The following is a 21,987-nucleotide window of genomic DNA, read 5'->3' on the forward strand; positions in this document are numbered from 1 at the left end:
ATGATTCTGTATAAAGAGAAGTCAGTGCAGAGGGGCAGGGTTAACTCTTCAGTTACTTGAAAACCTTTCAATGGAACTGATATTTTGTGAAAGTCAGATATATGGAATATCAGGAAGCAAAAGTATTTTCTTAACACAACACCCCTAAATCAACCAACCCCCCCCCCCAAAAAAAAGATTTCAAGTTTGAGACTTTTAATTTGTGAGTTAAAAAAAAAAAGGCTGTTACGCTAATTGCTGGTCTCCTAATTAATCATTGCACAATTATATTGTCCAGCATTCCGTTACTTTCAAGGCACTTGGAGGATTTACAAAGGAATAAAGACCATAGTTCTCCTAATTGCCCCCTGTAATTGTGACAAATTAGTGGGTTGTTTTAATTGGAGCACGATCTGGAGGATTTTCATAGGCTCTAAGTCCACAGAGAGACAAATACATCGCTGTCTGAAGTTTTATCACCGCACTATAGTCATTTAACAAATGACCTTAATCCCTGTAATGCCAGCGTGACAACACCACAGTATCATTAACTCCAACTTCATCACAGATCTATGTGGGTATTGGGACCATACAAACATTGTATTCACTACGCTGTTGTTTTAATCCATTCTTCAGGGTTGCAGTGGAGCAGCAGATTCTCAAAGGAGTCGTTAGATAATGGGGCCTATTTCTGAAAAAAATATTTCTTTTCAGTTCTGCTCTTTGGCTTTTAGTCAGGGCTGGAACTATCGTGGCTGCGGCCACAACGGGGATTTGAGGGTCAGCCTCCAGGTCAGAGGTCACTTTTTGTTACCCGACACCCGCCGATTGGAGGACCTTTTTTGACCGGATTGCACATGGAAATTGGGGGACCCGGAAGTGACATCGCCAGACCCGTACCCAAATGTTATTATGTTGTCTGGCGATGCCAATGTTCATCATCATCACCATTTATTTATATAGCACCACTGATTCTGCAGCGCTGTACAGAGAACTCATTCACATCAGTCCCTGCCCCATTGGAGCTTACAGTCTAAATTCCCTAATATACACACAGACAGAGAGAATAAGGGCAATTTTTGATAGTAGCCAACTAACCTACTAGTTTTTGGAGCGTTGAAGGAAACCGGAGCACCCGGAGGAAACCCACGCAAACACAGGGAGAACATACAAACTCCACACAGATAAGGCCATGGTCGGGAAATGAAATCATGACCCCCAGTGCTGTGAGGCAGAAGTGCTAAACCTGCACAAACTAAATGTTTCAGAGAGACTAATGGTAACCAGCAGAGACCCGGCTATAAGACAGTGCAAAGACATTTCTAATCGCAGCTAATGATGGTGGACCCCACCCAAGTACTACTGCTGGGAGAGAATTTAGTAAAATGTATTTTTAAATTAGGAAAATCTCCTTCAATATGTGGGAGAAACAAGCAAATATATAGATTTTTTGGAGAAGTCAAATATCATTTTCTCTGTTTGATAAATATACACTTTGGAGCAGATTCAATTGGCTTTGAGGTTCTGAGGAACATCTCGGCCGCGCATTTTGACGTTACTACGGTAAAAAATAACGCTCACTTTTGCTCGCACCTCTGTTGGGCAGGAGCATAAATGAGCATTGCTTCTGTTAAAAAAAAATCTGCGCAAGGTGTCTCGCGGCCATTTCAGACGCACCTCGAGTGGATTCTTTTAGAATTGATTTCCCCCCTTTATGTTTAATGCTTAAGTAGCTTAGAGGCAACTTTACAAACAAACCTCATATGTTTTAAAAATTGGTTTAATTTCTAAAAGCCAACTCTACTGGAGTAAAAAATATATTTAAGATATATATATATATATATATATATATATATATATATATATAGCTTAGGCAAGGTTCATTTATATAAAATAATCATGTAATTGGCTTTAATTATGCATAAAGAGTGCATTTAATGTTTCCGCTTCCCATAGGAAACCATTTGAAGTGCAGGCAATAGACATACACAAACCCCTTCTAGTTCCGTCAATCTCCCAACAGCACTGGGGATTTAAAGCACCCAGCACGGAAAACTACTGGAGCTGGGTGTATGAAGCCACAGGGATATTAGGAAAATCACAGTGTTCGGGGCACCCGTTTGTTGCATTGTAAACGGTTTCCTATGGAAATAATTTGGAAATAGAAATGGTAAAGCAGATGTTAAATAAATTCCATTAAAGCCATGTAAATAATTATTATTTTATAATTATATATATTGACGCTATAAGCTTGAAAATATATACACATTTATTTTTAAATGAGATTAGCCTCTAAATTTGGAAACCTATGGGCATATGGTCATTTATTAAGTGCTGAGGCTTTGCATTTGAGCACAATGAGGTTTATCTGTATACATTCAATGGTTGGACAGCAAAATTAGACGAACACAAAAACACAACAGCAGATTGTAGTAACTGCTTCATCATAAGTAGGAAAATCATTTGTTCACTCTCTGCTGCATGTAAGAATCTTTGTCTAATACAGCAAAGAACGTCCTTTAGAACTCTACCCGCCTGCCAAAAAGAACAAACATATTTCTTATTTAGGTTATCCTGAAGATCATTTATAGCGAAGACTCCACAGAAACCTTACAAGTAAAAGATAACACGGTTTTAGATTCTAGCTGTGTTTAGAACAACTTTACCTATAAGGGAACAGCTTTGTTTTCATACTTCAAGAAACATAAAATGAAATTGGAATTGACACACCACATAGAAATGGTGCACAGGTACGCTAAAAGTGATGTCACCTACAGTGACCAATGAGGCATTGGGTTTCAATTTCTAAATTATATGAAAAAAATGAGTTATGATGTGGTGGCTACGAGTTACTGCACCGTGAGCGGGTTTCATAAATGTCCCCAGGTCTTTGTGAGAACAATAGGTGGCTGTGATAACATTTACCAGATAAAAAACAATGTTAATACCTTTGTGGTCTGAACTTATAATCATCACAATGCAGCCTATCAATTCATTGTTGGAATGTTGAGGAGACCACAAAACGGGCTGTCGCCACTAAGTGTAGGTGACAGGTACACAAGCTTTTATACAGGCTGAATAATTCTCTTAAACAGGCTAAACATGTTATTAAAGCATACATGCCTACGCCCCAGGAGTCTCCCAAATATCAGGTAGTCTGTTGGACTGCTGGCAGAGTAGGCACCCCTCCAGGATGCCGCTTTATTTTCTGCTGAAGTGAGTAGGGCCTTTATGGTGCAAATCGCATCATCGCGGCCTGGCGCAAATCGCGTCAATGGTTATCTATAGTGTGCTCATAATTTTCAGGCATAAAATCTAAGCTTAACGTCTGTGTTTGGTACTCCGCACACATGGAGCTGGGTGGGGTAAATAAATATACGCACACACACACACAAACACACACACACATAGCCGCTAACAAACGAGCGCTCAAAAAATCTTACCGTTAATACGGTAATTACTCGCAGAATTTCAGCTCGCAGCCCCCTGAGCGACGAGCTGAAATTCCGCGAGTAAACTACCGTATTAACGCTTTTCGCGCACAATATTACCGTATAAACAGTAATATTTTTTGAGCGCTCATTTTTCAGCATTAACGCTGACAATTGAATACCCCCCATAATATATATATACGCAGCTGGAATTCTTCTAGAATTAAATAGAACTTTTCCAGATTTATTTTTGTGAACTGTTTGTATGACACCCGCTAAGGTACAGTGTTACATTTGTGAAGTTTGTGATATTAAATGCATTGTCTTATTTGTACTGTACCACCTGCCAGACGTATTTTGTGCACTTGATTTCTAGGTGTACTCTTGGGCAAGGTAATAAAAAGCTTCACACACGCAAAAGTGACTTGACGTCCCGTAGTAGTATTTCAGCAAAAAAGATTAGGGGTGATACTAATGGGGTTGGATGACACAAAGCTGTTCCTGAGTGTAGAGAGGAGGCATGACCATTAGGTGCACTAGTGCAAGCCAAGGTGTTTTGTGGTACGCATGGGGTGCGCTTCCTAAATTACCTCCATATTAGTGATACCATAGAAGGAAACCTCTGACGGCCTCTCCTCAACATTTCTACTTAATATTGCTGCCTCACAGCACTGGGGTCATGAGTTAGATCCCGACCAGGGCCCTAACTGTGTGGAGGTTGCATGTTCTCCTCGTTTTTGCGAGGGTTTCTTACAGGTACTCCAGTTTCCCCCCCGGCAGTCCAAAAACATACAGGAGGTTAATTGGCGTCTGAAAAAAAAGGACCCCAGAGAGTATGTGTATATGTGTGGTAGGATTTAGAATGTAAGCTCCTATGAGACAGAGATTAATGTCAATGATTACATATTCATCATCACGTTCATCATTTATTTATAATGGACCATAGGTTCCGTAGCGTCTAACATCGTCATGCAGAGAAGACATACATGAAAACCGAAAGTTACAGCTGATTAATAAATGCACAGAAACAATTAACAGAACGACAATGACATCACCCTTCTACAAATAAAATTAGCACCAAGAGCCAAAATATATTTTTTATTTATTTTAGTCAAAAAACCCAAAAAGTGTTTATAGCGATCCTGAACTATATCTAAAAAGTGAAATAATCTCTTATGAATATTATTTCCCACAAGCTATAAAAAACTTTTGTCTGTGGCTTATCAAAAGAGGAACTCAGCGTTGCCTCTTATTCTGTAGAATTTCAGCTAAATACATCTTGTTGCTATGAAATGTCCATAGATTTAGTGAGATCGCTATATGAGAAATGGGGCCAGGAGTTATTTAGGCAGAAGGACACCTCTCAGACATTGATGAAGATAATATATAAAATGCAAGGAAATTGAAATGGCTACAACAGTCTGTAGCCATTCACAGCCATAGACACATACACGTTAAGCTACCTGTAGCCAATCAGAGCTTTAGAACGTTCACTGAGTTTGACCAACCAGTAGCCAATCAGGGGCATTTTAGAATGCTCAATGGACCAGACCAACCTGTAGCCAATCAGAGCATTAGAATGTTCACTGGGTTAGACCAACCTGTTGCCAATCAGAGCATTCTAGACTGCTCACTGGGCCAGACCAACCTGTAGTCAATAAGAGCATATTAGAATGCTCACTGGGCCAGACTAACATGTAGCCAATCAGAGCACTAGAACATTCACTGTAGCCATTTACAATACAGGACAGTAAGAGATAGACTATCATCAAAACAGTGTATAATTTAAATGTAAACATAAATTTAGAAGAGTACAGTTGATTGAAGATCTCACCCTCCCTCTTCACTATACTGCAATAAGGAGGCACTACTATTATAACTAATTATCCGATCGGGTGTCTATCGCTTAGGTAAACGGAGCCAGGTTACATGGATGAATGGAGCAAGAGTTATCACAAAGTGCGACCTGGCTGGTCTTGAAGAAACCCAGTGGTCCTACACCTAGAGAGACCCCATCCCTCCAACACTTTACTATGGGGCATGGCAAAGTAGTATTTTGCCTGTGAAGCGAGAAATAGACATTGCATAAGTATCCAAGTGTGAAATTAATTTGACATAACGGGAAAAATGAGGGGAAAAAAATTGGTGCCGAGTGTGTGGGGGGTGGCTGTGGAAATGGCATCACTGCTAATACAGAGGGCCACATTGACGCGATTCACTGTGATTTGTGTAATCAAGCCACATATCCTACGCACTTTGGCCATTCAGTTACATTTACCATAGCCTCACTTCGACCACTGTATATTTATAAATGGCCCTCAATCTATGGACAACATAGGGAAGCAAGTATAGAGGAGAAAACTAAGGTTAGGTACACAATGGAGAATTACCCGACTAACGTGTTATCTACTATGATTGTACCCAACGACAAAGTCTGGTCGCTCGGGCGATTCATACGTACACACTAGACACGTTTTAAACGATTAAAGAGAGATCGACCAATCGGGCAGCAGCTTTCACAGCCATGTTGTCGTGTTAAAAGATTTTGATTTCGTACACACACAAACAACAAATGACGTCTCTGCAGCGATATGCCCAAGAAATTTAAATATAGGGCAGAAAATCTCCAGTATGAACCTCCCAAAAACTGTTAAAAGGAAAAGAAAACACGTCTTCTTCATTCATTCTATGACACATCATTGTGCACAGTGTACTTTCATCCGCAACTGCACAGCAACGATTTATTTTAATATTATGGATACTGTTGAAGAAGAGCAAGCTACTGGTCCTTCGCTACTCTCTATAGACAGAAAACTGCAAGTACAAACCCAGAGGGAAAGAAAGAAAGAATCGGTCTTGTTGGACCAAAGAGTGGCCCAAGAGGAGAGACTACAGACACCAGAAATTTACATATAAACACCCTGAAAGGAGTCGCAGTTTGAGGAACTATCAGCAGTTGGTCGTGGATCGGTCTTGAATTGAAACACACTACATGATCAGAAGGTGATTGGAGCGAGATTACTAAACAGTACGATGAGCCAAAAAAACCAACAATGGGCATGTCGGGGAGACTTTCGACCATTGTGTAATTATACACACTAATGCGACATCCGACTGAACGGTTGATTGGTACGATGATTGGACCAGTGTGTACCTACCTTAAGTAGACAATCGACATGATCTCTAGTGAAGGATGTAACAAGTACAGACATTATGTTTGGTGTTTCTTTGTCATTGGAAAAGTAAAGATGAAAGGACGGTGGTTCAAAAATGACAAGAAAGCTACTGCTAAAATATTCACAAGGCAGAACTCATCACACACATGCATTTATAGGAAGAAGACAGCAATAAAGCGAAGTGGAACATTTCTCAACTAATAGGAAGTCTTAAGTATACTTCAGAGCAGAAATAACATAAGAGCTATCAAAATATGTTTCATAACTACAATGGTGCAACATTAGTAGTCATTTAGCCAAATAAAGCATAGCAACTAAAGCGGATAAGCTTGAAAAATAAAATAGAAAAATGCATGTCACTAACTAGAGGAGCTGTGAAAGTGTCTAGGAAATTGAAGGGGAGTTATGGGTAACATACCATTATATTGAACAATAAATGTACTGTATGTAAAACTTTCTGTAGCTGGGGAGAGAACTTCAGCTATTTGATATTACCTATGTTGGTGAGGGGTATATTATTTTCCACCTCTCACTTCCTGGTTTGCTGAGCTATTTCCTAATGTGCCTTTCAATAGCCCCTCTGGTAACGAAAACTGCTAAGTAAGCCAGAGCCCCCCTCCTCACTTATCTCCTGTTGGTATGACCCAATAATGAATCATTATGACAATATACCTAGTGCCTACACACAGAGAAGGCTGCTAAATCAATATACATAAAGGCACCCAAACTATTCACTAAGAACTAATGACATCACTGAGGCACTGTGTGCAGGCAGCCATCTTGGCTGAGCCAAAATTCATGGATGTACAGCCTTTAAATTCACTACCAACTAGTAATATCATGGAGGCATGTTTATAGCATGCTGATGTCACTGGCTCCTTGTGTTGTGAATTGATAGTCTACACAGTGGCGCACGCAGGGGGGGTTTCTGAGTCTCTAGAAAACCCCCCCTGCGCTAACTAAGTGGCCACTGTCCTATACAGCAGTCGCGGCGCTGTCAAAGAAGTGTCCGCGGCGGTGCTGCATTGTATACAGCACCGCCGCAGACGCTTCTTAGACAGCGCCGTGGCTGCTGTTTAGGACAGCGCTGGCAAAACGGAGCTCTCTCTCTGTTTTTTTTTTTGGGTCGACGGGGAGAAACCCCCCCCTTGACAATCCTCCGTGCGCCCCTGCTACATCCCCATGAATATTGGATCAGGCCATAGAAAGGCTGTCTCCATTGTGTGTTTAACTTTAAATAATATGATTGTGAAACTACAAGTCCCAGCTTTTTTTGTTAGTAGATAGCCAGCCGATAGCTCTCAGGGCATGCTGGGGATTTGTAGTTTCACAACACCTGGAGAGCTGCAGTTTGGTCAGGACTGCTTTAGAAGTTAACACATATTGAAAAGAACTATTTATAATACAAAAAAAGCACACCATTACCACATTCAGTAAACATGACTTGTAGTGTTCCAGGGCCTCCGAGACATCATTACGTGTAATCTGCATGGATACACTGCCTAGGCAGCAACATGTTCATGGAAATGATTTTTCAACTACGGATTAGGAGTACGTGATCTTTGCATTCACACAACCTCCTTTATGGTTTTTGTTTTTTTTCTTATAGGAAAAATGGCAGACTGAATTTTTTTTTAAGATATGGAAAGCATGAGGTGGACTGAAATGTTTCCGAGGAACAACATCTGATGTGCACAGGACAGTATATAGTAATTGGTTTTCAGAACGTGCCATTGGAAGGGGCACAACACATAAAGAATGGTGGGGTAAATAGAAACTACAGTCATCTTGTGTATCAGATAGGAGGACTCAATGCAGTCGTAATAAACCAGCCGCACACAGATGAAATGTCAAACATCAAAACACCTCACGCCAGATTTATTACAGAGTGATAGGAAAGCTATAGACATTTTCTCTCAAGACCTTAAAGAGCGCCCATGAACACCCAGCGCAGACAGCCAGTTGTGAATTCAGGAAATATTCAATATACAGAGGATGAATTCACTTTTACGCAGTGACATCAGTGAGGTACTTCTTGACTAATACCCATGCCGCTTTGTACCGATAAGTTAGTACTGGTTCTCCAGAAAATGGTGGACTCAAATATGAGCAGGCACCCGGTGTACTTATCAAAACTAAACGGTAAAATATATTGTTTAACCTGTAGTTTACCTGCTCGTCAAGCTCGGATTGCTCAGTGTTCAGAAGTTGGTCAGTGAACAGTGCCACATGCCGTATTCCATCACCAGGATCAGTGTGAACATTACTTAGATTAGCAGCAATGTCTGCTACAGAAATCATTTTGGATCCATTTTAATGAGAGCAAATGATTTCTGTTACAACATTATTGTCTCTGCTTGCAGCATATATAACACTGTATTCCCCACTGAGAAGCATCATCATACTATCAGTGAATTACATTGATGATAATGACATTTAATTATTCTAAAGCTAAGGTGTGTTTTCATGCTTAGTGTTGAAGGTGAATGAGTCACATCTCTAACAGCAAATGTGACAAGGTATAGTAGAGGCTGATCTGGTCGTTAAGAGCCAAGTGACTGGCTCAGTCTAATTTGGTCACCCACATGTACAGTCAAACTGGACACAGAAGGGCTGGTGCAGAGTTGGCCACAAAATCATCAGCAGCAGCAGCTATTTATATAGCGACACTAATTCCGCAGCGCTGTACAGAGAACTCACTCACATCAGTCCCTGTCCTATAGTCTTACAGTCTAAATTCCCTAACACACACACACACACACACACACACACACACACACACACACACACACACACAGCTCGAGAGAGACACTAGGGTCAATTTAATAGCAGCCTATTAACCTACTAATATGTTTTTGGAGTGTGGGGGGAAACCGGAGCACCCGGAGGAAACCCACGCAAACACAGGGAGAACATACAAACTCCACACAGATAAAGTCATGGTCGGGAGTCAAACTCATAACCCCAGTGCTGTGAGGCAGAAGTGCTAACCACTGACCCACCGTACTGCCTAAAATGGACCTAATGTACGCTAAATAGGCTGGACATAAAAAGAGCGTATTTCCGTCTATGAGCCGAGCCGTATGCATCCTAAGACCCGTGCAGGTCGTCACCAGTAGCACATGCGCCTGGTTTATGCTAGACACACGTCACAGAACACTACGTCCGACTTGCACTCATGTTTTTATCCATCTGTTTTATGTGCAACAAACGTATTCGCTATTAGGCATCAACAAAACTGCTTTAATAGAGCGGAAATTACTTCCTGTCTTGTATATGAAAAAAAGTTTTGCTTACGCGTACACACAACCGCACTGTATGCCAGAGTGATGATGCACAAAACAGGGTCAGCGGTACCTTCATAAACAGTCAATCACAAGTGGTTGGTCAGTGCCAGTTATCACCATCATTATCCTCTATTTGCCCCTGATCACCTGCAAAAAAACGATGTTCGCAGGCGTATGTGTGTTTTTCCCACTTTGCATCCATTTGCATTACGGTACTCTGCCCCCGTCAGGCGTAGGCTGGCGTACATGGCAGAACCACTCAAATCTGCATAGTCCATGGTACAATACCCCCCAAGGTGGTCTCTCTTTGTGTCACTACTCATAACCCCATACTGCAGAAGGAGCTCTTCATACTGTGGGAATATTTTTTTTCTCTTTAGATTTGTCCAAACCATATAGTATTGCACATAAATGTGGTGTGGGTGTTTTTGCAACACGTGAAAAATTAAGCAAATGCTCAGCAAGTGTTACATGGGTGAGCGCTCCCAGAGCTCCCCAGCATCTCCGTGCTGTACCTTAGTCAGCTTAGTGGTTAAATCGGGCGGCTTGCCCAGAACTGAACAGAATAATTAGGCTAAGAAGAGACAAATTTATCTCTCTTCCTAAGCTCTTTAAAGCAGAACAAGCCTGCTCTTTTCTCTTCAGCATACAAGCAGCTCCAGTGAGTAATAATGTGACAGAAAGAGAGAGTGAAAAAAACACAAACCCTGAGATGCAAATGAGAGGCTCAGAGTAAAACGCTGCCCTGTTATTGTGGATCAGTCTTACACACTAAGAAAAGCATGTTTCTTTCACACTGCTGTAATCCTAGAAGTCGACTGGCCTAAAACCCCTAACAAGGAGAAGTCTTGTTAGATGAAATTAAGTGAGTGCTCTGACTGCCAAGCTGTACGATGTGCTCACCTGCAACTCACCTGTGATGGGACTTTTAGCATCTGTTACCAAAATAATGGGGACAAAAGAATGGCTTACTTATGTGCACCTCCACCCACCAAATTATCCTTCGTACCTGTGGGCCTGGCACTGGGCTTTGTTGGCCTGAACTCTGTGTCTGGGAAATGGGGCTTGTCAAGGAGATAAGTAGAGAGAAGCTTTTCTTAGTGGCACAGAAAGTATAGTTACATGTATCACCTGGGCATTAAAGGATGAAAGGTGAACTAAACTAAGTGTATGTGCAAATAAATGTATCTATAGTACAGCTGTATTACAAATGCACTTTATACAAGTAACGTGTTTCATTTCAAAGTGAAACTTGTGTATTCTGAGCAATAAAGTAGTATACAGTAGAATAAGGATAACAAAACAGAGTAAAGTCCCTACATACTTTAATGGAAGAACTGGATAGACGTATTATAAGATACATTCAATGTTTTCCTTTTATCAATACAATTACCAGTGTATCTATTTTATGTTGCTTAACTCTTTCTTTATGTGCTGCCTATATTTATGTATTGCCTTGAATGGGGCAGTATGGTGGCTCAGTGGTTAGCACTTCTGCCTCACAGCGCTGGGTTCATGAGTTCAATTCCCGACCATGGCCTTATCTGTGTGGAGTTTGTATGTTCTTCCCGTGTTTGTGTGGGTTTCCTCCAGGTGCTCCAGTTTCCTCACGCACTCCAAAAACATACTAGTAGGTTAATTGGCTGCTATCAAAAATTACCCTAGTCTATGTGTGTGTCTGTATATTAGGGAATTTAGACTGTAAGCTCCAACGGGGCAGGGAGTGATGTGACCGAGTTCCCTGTACAGAATCAGTGGCGCTATATAAATAGTGATGATAATGATGATGATTGTCCATGACTCTCTAACTAGATTTGTCCATAGGTACTTATAGTTTTGTGCTCAGGATCAGGTTAAAAGTTTAATCTCCTGCATGACCAGTGTAGTACAGTTCATCAGAGACCGCCTGGGTCCCTAATCACAAATAACAATGATGGTGCATTGGGGGCTCCAAAGGTAGTGCTGATTGCTGTCTGAAGGGCCTAAGAGAGGACAGCTCACCTTGGTCAGACCTCAGGAGCGAGAGTATATGGTGTTTAGTAGAGGTGGCACTTGGTAGGAGGTGTGGGCTACAGCCATGTAGTGACAGCGGGAGATGGGTGTCCAGAGGGGTGTTTCAGTTGACGTTGGGCCCTCTTTATTGTTATAAGAGTATACCCCCCTCCCCCCGAAGGGACTTTAATAAGATAAACGGAGGCAGCAAGAACCCAGGAGCTGTACCAGTATGGGTGTGCAGAGCCTTACTGCCAGGACGGGTATGGTGGGGGAGAGAAGGCCAGGCCTTGAATCTCTGGTAGTAAGCGGCTGGGACACAAAAGAGGCATCTCTACTCATCGTAGCTGTATTGCTAGGTTAGTATCTTAATCCATTCTAGGGATCAGTAACTGATCCTTATGGCTAAATCCAAAAGAAAAACCACCCCAGCAACATTAAAAAAAGAACAAGCACTGAACACACATTCAGCTTCATAGAAAAAAAAAACAAAAAACAGTTTTATTTTGTGAACCGTAAAAAAATAAACATTAAAATGATTATAAAGCCTGATAAATCTTCAGAAAGCAGTTAATGATTAGACGGACATGAAACGATCCCTGGTAGCATGAAACAAAACAACACTATTTGCATATTAAAAAAAATATGATGCAGTTATACTTTAACAGACATTGTTCTGTGTGTATGGACGGCTTTCACTGGGATGCAGCAGATGTAAGTTTCATTGTATCACAGTATGATTTAGGAGAATGAGATCATATTTCCATATCTACTGTTCAAAATCTATTAAAGCCTCACAAGTTACAGTTCTAGATATAACATATATGTATTCATTGTTACACTATCGCCTTACAGGAGGGACAAGTTACGATAAGGGTGTGATCACGTAACTGTGACATAATTAGTTGTGGAATACTCTGTTTAGGAGGTATATCTGTTACAGCGATTAGCAGCCCTATCTCACCTCTGTTGATTGGCTGATCACATATTGATCCCTCCAGTTGATACCCCTTAAATCATTAGCATTGGGGCTATATTATGTCAAGTCGTGGTCCTCTATTCACATCACTTAATTAACATTTCCATTTAGACTACTGCACGGAAGACAATTCAAACAGATGTAGAGCGGTTTATGTTGTATATGGAAAGTTAGACTCTCGCATTTATTAACAACACTGTCAATATACGATTCTCTCTCTCTCATTACATTATGCTATTGTGTACAAGTAGAGTAATGTGACTTTAGAAATTACTGCTAACACATCCAGCCGCAACTCTATCCTATCGCGGGGTGTAAGTATACACATCTATTACTCCTGACATATGTCTGGTGCAGTTACTACTGGTTTTGAGCTGGATTCGTTTTGAGACGTGTGCCTATTATGTCTTGTATGGACGAGCTGGGTGGGTTTCTTTGAAACTTATACAATTAGTGGCCCATTCCTGGGGTGTGGTCGGTTTGTATTCATCAATGTCTGGATCTTGTAGACTAACTGTTGACCTGTCTACTGACGTCTAGTAAAGGGAATGTCTTGAGGTCAGAGGTGGATTTAAAATTAAGGCTTGGATATCCACCTGTCATTAGAGCAAGGCATTATATTTACAGGATTGTCTCATCCGGCACCACCCGAATATTTGTTACACTGAATCCATGTAAACAAATCTCGTAATTCAAGTTTCTTTTTTTTTTTGTATTATAGAACAGAGATGATACATAACAGCATCCTATTTAATTAAAATAAACAACAAGGGTATATTACTACAGACAACCAGGTGATGGCAGGTGATGCACTTCATTCAAGCATTATCCACCCCAAAGAGCAGCTCCCCGGCCTATGGTCATTGCTCATCCTAAAGATACACTGCACCCAGAGCTACAGCAGCGGGTCGCCCACAAAGCAAAAATACCTTTTGGGGCACAAGATCCTGCAAATATGACGAAAAGCAAGAACTCCAACTCACAAGAATTGGATCATTATATTAAAATTAGAAAGCCACCCAAAAAGACACTGCGTTCCTTCAAACCGCAGGCCATCCTCTTTTGTCTACACTTGACCCATGTTCCCCAGAGAGTATCTTTACCTGGGGTAGTCTTGTGGAACGTCACAGCCTTGTTTGAGCACTAAATCCACATCTGCTATTTATGCCAGTTATATATAGGCCTGACATTGTGCCTGCTATTACATCCAATGCTTCTCCATTAAGAAATGATGATGGCTCTCTCATAAAAACCTATGAAGCACACAGCTACTGGGTAATCGTCTCTTTGTAGAGACTTATTCTGATCATACAATGTAGCTATATGAGAGTGTTGAGCAACCAGTGGCTCAGAAGCATCATGTGGTCTTTGTAGGGAGTAAAATATGAGTAATCACAATGCATTCACACAAGTCTATGTAGCAGGATAGTCCACAATTGAAGGGCACTTTCCCACCAGGTTGATTAGCCAAACATAATTTAATCTAATGGATGGGCTCCTCAACACCTCTTCCTGCTGCCTATTAAGGAAAACTGATGCTTCTCTGCAACGGTAATGTACGGTCTATAAGGTATATTTACTAAAATATCTAAAAAGTGGAGGTGTTACCCATAGCAACCAATCAGATTCTAACTATCATTTACCTAATACATCCTAGAAAATGATGCTAGAATCTGATTGGCAGCTATGGCCAACACCTGCACTTTTCTAAATCAGAAGTTTTAATAAATCTACAGCTATGTGTAAAGCTAAGATCCACTTTTGAGGCCCCTAAAATTAAAATGTTGCTCACGGCGACTAAAGAGTTACCAAATTAGTGGTCAAGCACAACAGATACCCAAGCCATCATTGTAAAATATGGAGTACAGCTACAAGTAGGGGGGAGTTACAGGTACCTTGAAGCCAACAAGCCCAAAAATATTGCTCAAAGAAAATGAAAAGAAAGAAATAATTTTATATATACATACACACACACACACTATATATATATATATATATATATATATATATATATATATATATATATATATATATATATATATATATATTCATCATCATTTATTTATATAGCGCCACTTATTCCGCAGTCCCTGCCCCATTGGAGCTTACAGTCTAAATTCCCTAATATAGACACACACTCACACAGACAGACAGAGGGAGATAGACAGAGACTAGGGTCAATTTTTGATAGCAGCCAATTAACCTAGCAGTATGTTTTTGGAGTGTGGGAGGAAACCGGAGCACCCGGAGGAAACCCACGCAAACACAGGGAGAACATACAAACTCCACACAGATAAGGCCATGGTCGGGAATCGAACTCATGACCCCAGTGCTGTGAGGCAGAAGTGCTAACCACTAGGCCACACATACACACACGTATACACACACACACACACACACACACACATATATATAATATAAGATGGTCATAGTTGCCAACATTCAAAAGTAAGACAACTTTAATCAACTGTCCACATGGACCAGCTGTGCCACAGCAAATGCTGCTCACCAGTGTGCTGTTGATATATTACGGTTCATTATCTGGCTCCATTACGAATACAATAGCATTTACACATCCAAAGAGACAGGTCTCCTGCTATTACAGAAAGTCCAAACAAAAATAAATCACCATTGTACAATGAAATGAACAAACTTCTCTCACAGACCCCTTCATTTTACATACAATCTATAGAAACGTTCAAGTCAACAAGTTCCTTGTGTCATTTATTTTAACACAGAGGCGCAGGGTTAAAATATCAAGTGAAATTGAGTTTTAAATGTAAATCCCAAACCAAAATGATGTGTAAACAATCCACTGGCAGTGGTACAAGAGGAGACAAAACGCTGAGAAGAACAACAGCACTTGAGAGGTTTTCAAGGCCTTTTAAACAGCTGTTTTCCTGGGATTTCCTAAAGGTACTTGTAATGAATGCAGTGGGCGGGGGACAAACCACATTTGGATATCTTCATGGAACAGATAAAAATATCGGTGCTCCTTCGCCTACACTGTGGAGGCAGCCATTTAATGGACTGAACCAATATGAATCCACAGTGGTTAGCATTGCTGTCTCACAGCACTCGGGTCATAAGTTCAATTCCCTATCAGGGCCCTATCTGTGAGGAGTTTGTATGTTCTCCCCGTGTTTGCGTGGGTTTCCTCCAGGTGCTCCGGTTTCCTTCCACACTTCAAAAACATACTAGTAGGTTAATTGGCTGCTATTAAAATTTACCTTAGTCTCTCTCGGGGGGTGTGTGTGTATGTATGTGTTCGGGAATTGATACTGTAAGCCCCAATGGGGAAGGGACTGATGTAAATGACAAACATTCTCTGTACAGCGCTGCAGAATAAGGTGGCGCTATATAAATAATAAAATAGTAAATTAAATGCCACTTGACAATTGTCTAGGAACCAGCGACATCACTGAGGTGAGCCTGGTATTGTACACAAAATGCGTTGGTATAAAGTGCTGTGAGTTGTAAACAAACAACGTGTAGCAATGATAAAAAGTAGAAATGGTTTAACTGAGGGTGAGGCTTGTAAACATTAACTGTGAAGATCGTGCCGTCACATACCACAGCATATAAAGCAATACACCTGGCACTGTGCATATGTCTATAGTTATAGCATAAGAACCAGGGCTGGACCAAAAAAAATGTGGGTTTCTTTTATTTACTTTAGTGATTGTACCCTGACCACCACTGCTAGTACCATCTTACAGCAAGCACACACAGGAAATCTTCAGGGTATTTTTAATACCCTGAACATTTTAATATACATGGAAATTAAAATGAGACTTAAAATATAAATAAATAAGGCATTTCCAAACAGGTGGGATTCCCATGTTATTTAAACAAAGTAAAATCTCACCATGCTTGGGGTTATGGATATAAATGCTGAGCATGTGCTCCTGTCTCCAGGTGGACCAGTTTCCAAAACTTTATTACCATGACTGAGAGGAGCTACAGTGATTAAGACTTCTAAACATAGCTGCCTACTCTCCCAGACTCCCAGGAGAGCAGGGAAACCTCCCGGTTCCTAAATACTGATATATTAAAGTGGTGGGGCTGGATGTGAATCCCGCGTCATTGTGGCCCCACCCCCTGCTGTGATTGGATAGAAACGGTGATGGACATTTAGGGGGTGGGGACAAATTACGTGACCCGCCAGGCCCCGGCCCCACCTCCCCCGATCTCCCGGAGCATCTCTTGCCAAAGTTGGCAAGTATGCTTCTAGACTTGCTTCATAAGGTACAGTGGCTATTGTGATGTTGGTGTGGACATTTGGAGGAAATAGATCACATAGATCAGGCCTGTCCAACCTGCGGCCCTCCAGATGTTGTGAAACTACAAGTCCCAGCATGCCCTTCCAGCTATCAACAGGTTGTCTACTGGCAAAGCATGCTGGGGCTTGTAGTTTACCAAACACCTGGAGGGCCGCAGGTTGGACAGGCCTGACATAGTTGAAATATATTGTAGAGTTGTTCTTTAGCCAGCATTTACCACCAGTATCAACACGACATGAAGTAACGCATTGTCTTTTGGAAGAAGAGCATTGTAAACCCTTGTGGAATCTTCTGCAAAGGAAAACAAAACTGTTGTGGTGACTCATTGTGGCCAAATGCCCTTTACAACCTTCTATCTATGTTTAGTTTACCATTATATTTAGAAAGTTACAACATATTCTGCAGAGCTGTACAATCTCAGTATTTTACTCATCTGCATCCGTTTCTGCCCAGTGGAGTTTACAATCTAATTTCCCAATCACAGGCATACAAACCAAATCCAGTTTAGCTAGAACCCAATTGAGCTACCAGTTTGTCTTTAGACACATTGAGAACATATAAACTCCATGCAGTTATCATCTTGGGTTGGAATCAAACCCAAGGCCCAGTGCTGGGAGGCAGCAGTGATCACCACCATCAACTTGGGGTCAATAGCATTACATCATTTATCACAGCCTAATAAGCCACGTAAGGACGGATGCTCTTATCTTTCTCTTACAGCTTGTAGTTTGCAGTGTTTGGCCCCTGCATGTTAGGAAGCCTCCCCAATCTCTGTGCCTAGTCTATACATCCGGGTTCTGTGTCCCCTCCTCTCCTTTTATACCCTACTTCTTCTGAGACATCATGATATCTGTATGTACTGAATATTCAAAGATAGGTAGAAAATGATAAGTCTTGTCTTATTACGGTGTATGTTCCCAATTGTAGAGCGCTATGGAATATGTTGGCGCTATATAAATACATGCGAATAATAATAATAAAGTTAATAATAATAACATTTTCTTTGTTCAGCTTACAGCCTCTGTACTAAATTTTTTCATATTATTTGAAAACTTAAACAATAAAGTGAATAAACGTCTGTGATTTCTAGGGATGTCTGAAATGACAGGATAGGGATCGGTACATGTCAACCAGGGAGACCTGATCCTACAAAAGACAGGATGTCAGACATATAGCCCCTAAATTAACCACAGTTCTGACAGCCAGGCCAACCTATTGTACTGTGAGTAACTAGGTTTAAAGGGTCTCCCACATATATGTATGCTGAATCCTCAAGGTAAAATTATTCATTTATTAATTCTTATATCCCAATAAACATTATACAGTGTTATCAGCGATAAGATAAGGTCACTAACAAAGGCTTTATCAGCAGTGAAGAGATGTTTGATTTGCTTCCCACGTCTCTCACATACTGGGGTAACCCAGAGGGACCCTATAAGGATTTCAATTAATGGGACCCAGGACTAATCGAAGGCAGATTACATTTTATTTAATGGATGCATGATGAGGACAGGGTGCAGAGTCCCCCGGATGCTCAGGGAATTCAGGACTCCGCACCATATGTTCAGCTGCTGCATTGCTTTGAACCAGAAGGGCTCCGACTGTGCTGGATGCTACAGCATAATCACAGCATCCAACCATATGGGGCTCCTGTGTAATTATACCACTAGGAGCTTCCCATTCCCACAAACAGCCACAGGTAGCATCTATCACAAATCACAACAGTATCAGCTTGTCTCAGCCCTCATTACTTTAGGGACAGGATTTATATCATGAATACATTCTGTCCATTTAACACAAATTAAAGGGGTCAACAATTGGACTCCCGTGGGGGTGATACAATGCCAAATGTGTTATTTCTGGGTAAAACTTGATTTATGTCCCCTAAGTAAACATGTGAAGCCTATAATGACAAGTATTATACAACAAAAAGGGAGACGGATTGTCCTCTCTCAACATGGCTGCTGGTCGCACACATTTGTAAGGCTGTAGAAATAGGATTAAAAACAAGTTTTATTTGGAATTATTATTTTATTTGCAATTATTTATAAATAATAAATATTAGTATTTATTGTTGTTTTAAACTAGTGCATTCGTAGTCTTCCAAGCTTTCTGTATGAGACCTACTTTTATTAAAAATAATACATAGCTAATATTAGAGTGCCCCTGTTGCCCATACAGTGCTATAATATGACTGTAGCTTGGGGCCAGTGACACCAGTGGCCACGTCCTGCATTATTGCAGTCATGTTTCCCAGTGAGATGATCGACTGCATTGTTGGCTTCCAATGTTTATGGGCAACAAGTGTAAGACTTGTATAGGGTCTATATACTGTATTCTCAATAATGTCACCAGATTCTATGGCAAAAAAGAATATCCTTAATGTGCGGTCCATGACACAGTCCAGTGACGGCAAACATGTTTTATAGGTATACATAGTACCACGGTATATTGCAAGGCCTATAATCTGGTGACCCCATATATTGTGACATATTATGATCATGTAAATTCTTGTGACCAAAGTATAATGCAGAGGTCTGTTGTGGTTACCACAGTATGAGGTAGAGCCCATCACTTGGAGAAGACAGTACAAATGTGGACACCATATTCTGATGACCACTGAACAACCTGGAGCTCATTAGCTGGTTACCACTGTACAGTACAGAATTCATATTCTGGTGACCTTTGTGTAACACATAACCCATATTCTGGTGACCATTGTATAACACATAACCCATATTCTGGTGACCATTGTATAACACATAACCCATATTCTGGTGACCATTGTATAACACATAACCCATATTCTGGTGACCATTGTATAACACATAACCCATATTCTGGTGACCACTATACTATCCAGAGTCTTAACCGGCTCAACACAGCAGAAATGGAAAGCTTATATAACTGTAAAACGCAGAGCTCTATTTGGTGACCACAGTAGAAAGGCACAGCCCATATGTAGAGCGCGGTGTCCATATTCTGATCACCACAAAATATGGAGCCCATATTCTGGAGACTACAATATAATACTAATGCAGATTCTGGAGACCATACGTGTCAGGCGCCGTCTCCGCACTGACACTAAGTGCAGGAGACTGTCACCTGCCTCCAATTGACAGCCGCGTCCCGTTGCCTAGCTTGTTTGTTCGGTGCACGCAGCAGGCGTATGCATGGTTGACTTTGCGTCCCATTGCTAGGCAACAGGACGTCTCCCTCACCCGTCGGCGGTCAGTGTAGCTGACTGCCGAAAATCCCCCCACCACTCAGGGATCTGCATGCTGCATAAGTGTCTGGCACCACTAGGGTTCACAGACCTGCTCCAGCACTTACATTCTCCTGTATCCTGCATTGTTACTGGTTCTGACTCGGTTTGCACCTTTTGACTTCTCTTGTTGGTTTTGCGATTTGGTACATCTCTGCTCGTTCCGGTTTCTGACTTTGTGGCTATCACGACTTACCCGTCCTCGCTCCAGCGCGGTCTTGCAATGCCGCTGCCCGGCACTTCCGGGTGGCGGCTCACGTGATGACAGTCTGGGGCGGGTTTTTCAAGCCTGATCTAGACTCACCAGCCCTCGTTCCAGCGATGTCTCATCGCGCTGCTGCCCGGCTCTTCTGGGTGGCGGCTCACGTGACTGCGGCTGGGGCGGGAGTTTTAAATCTGGCTTTGGTATTTAACTGCGCTCTGACATTCGGTCAGTGTCAGAGCAATGTTGTTGCCAGCTCCTGACTCCTGGGTTGTGTCTAGCCTCTTGATCCTGATTAACCTCCTGTGTAGCAGACCTCTGACTGTATGACCTCGTTTCTGACTACCTCCTGCATTTCATGCTATCAGTTGTCTCCTCTGTACTATTCCCTGGGGCACCCTAGAGGACCGAGGCCTACAGGTTCCCGGCGGCAAAGTCCATCCTGACTTGCGGCCGTTCTTGGTGAATACTGGGGAATCCGTTAGACTCCGCACCTCTTGGGTCTGCCAGCGCCAATCAGGGTTAGTATCTAGGTCCTCTGCTTCAGATCCATAACAGTGGCCCACTTTGACTATTCTAATGATCATCCCTTGGTACTTCTCTGCCTGGCTGGTTTCTGACTCGGATTGTTTCACTTTGCCTGTCACTTCTGTCGCTATGCTGGTGCATTACTTGGAGAACTGTGACCTGCGCACCCTCTTGCAGCAAACTTCCCTGCGGGGGGTCCCTGGTAAATACCTGTGGGTGCATTAGACTCCGCGCCTCCCTGCTCAGCACTGCAAATATCAGCTAGTGGCCACTCCGTAGCTCCATGACAACACGTAGATTTATCTAACTTTCTAAAAAGGAGAAGAGGAGGTGTTTATCTAGTGCATTCTAAACAATAAAAGAACATCATGCCTACAAGACCAGTAGTGAACAACAGGCCCAAAAGTCGGCTGCTCACAATCTTATGTTCTGCTTTGTAAATGCAGAGAATAAGGCAGACTGTGGGCAGACGACTTCCTCCTCATGTGAAGTAGGGAGATCACACTGCATAATATAAGAGGAGAGGGAGGGGGTGTAGGGCGCTTTCCCTCCTTCCTCAGTGTGGCCCTCTGGAAGACTGCAGATGCGGCCCTCCAAGAAGATGAAGTTGCCCATCCCTGCACTTGACGTCTTCTGTGGCTCTGAATGGTGGATTGGGCTGTTGATTCACCAGAGTGCCGGTAGCCAGAGCCGTAACTTAGAATTCTACCGCCTGGGGCGAGAAAGGCAACTGCCGCCCCCCTAGCCCTCAATTTTAACCAAATGACTCACTGGGCGGTCGCCCTTGTCGCACAGCCCTAGTTACGGCCCTGCCAGTAGCTATCTAATGGGCATGGCACATTCCTGCCAATTCCACTCCAGCACG

Source organism: Mixophyes fleayi, chromosome 8 (assembly GCF_038048845.1).
Source record: "Mixophyes fleayi isolate aMixFle1 chromosome 8, aMixFle1.hap1, whole genome shotgun sequence".
NCBI lineage: Eukaryota > Metazoa > Chordata > Amphibia > Anura > Limnodynastidae > Mixophyes > Mixophyes fleayi.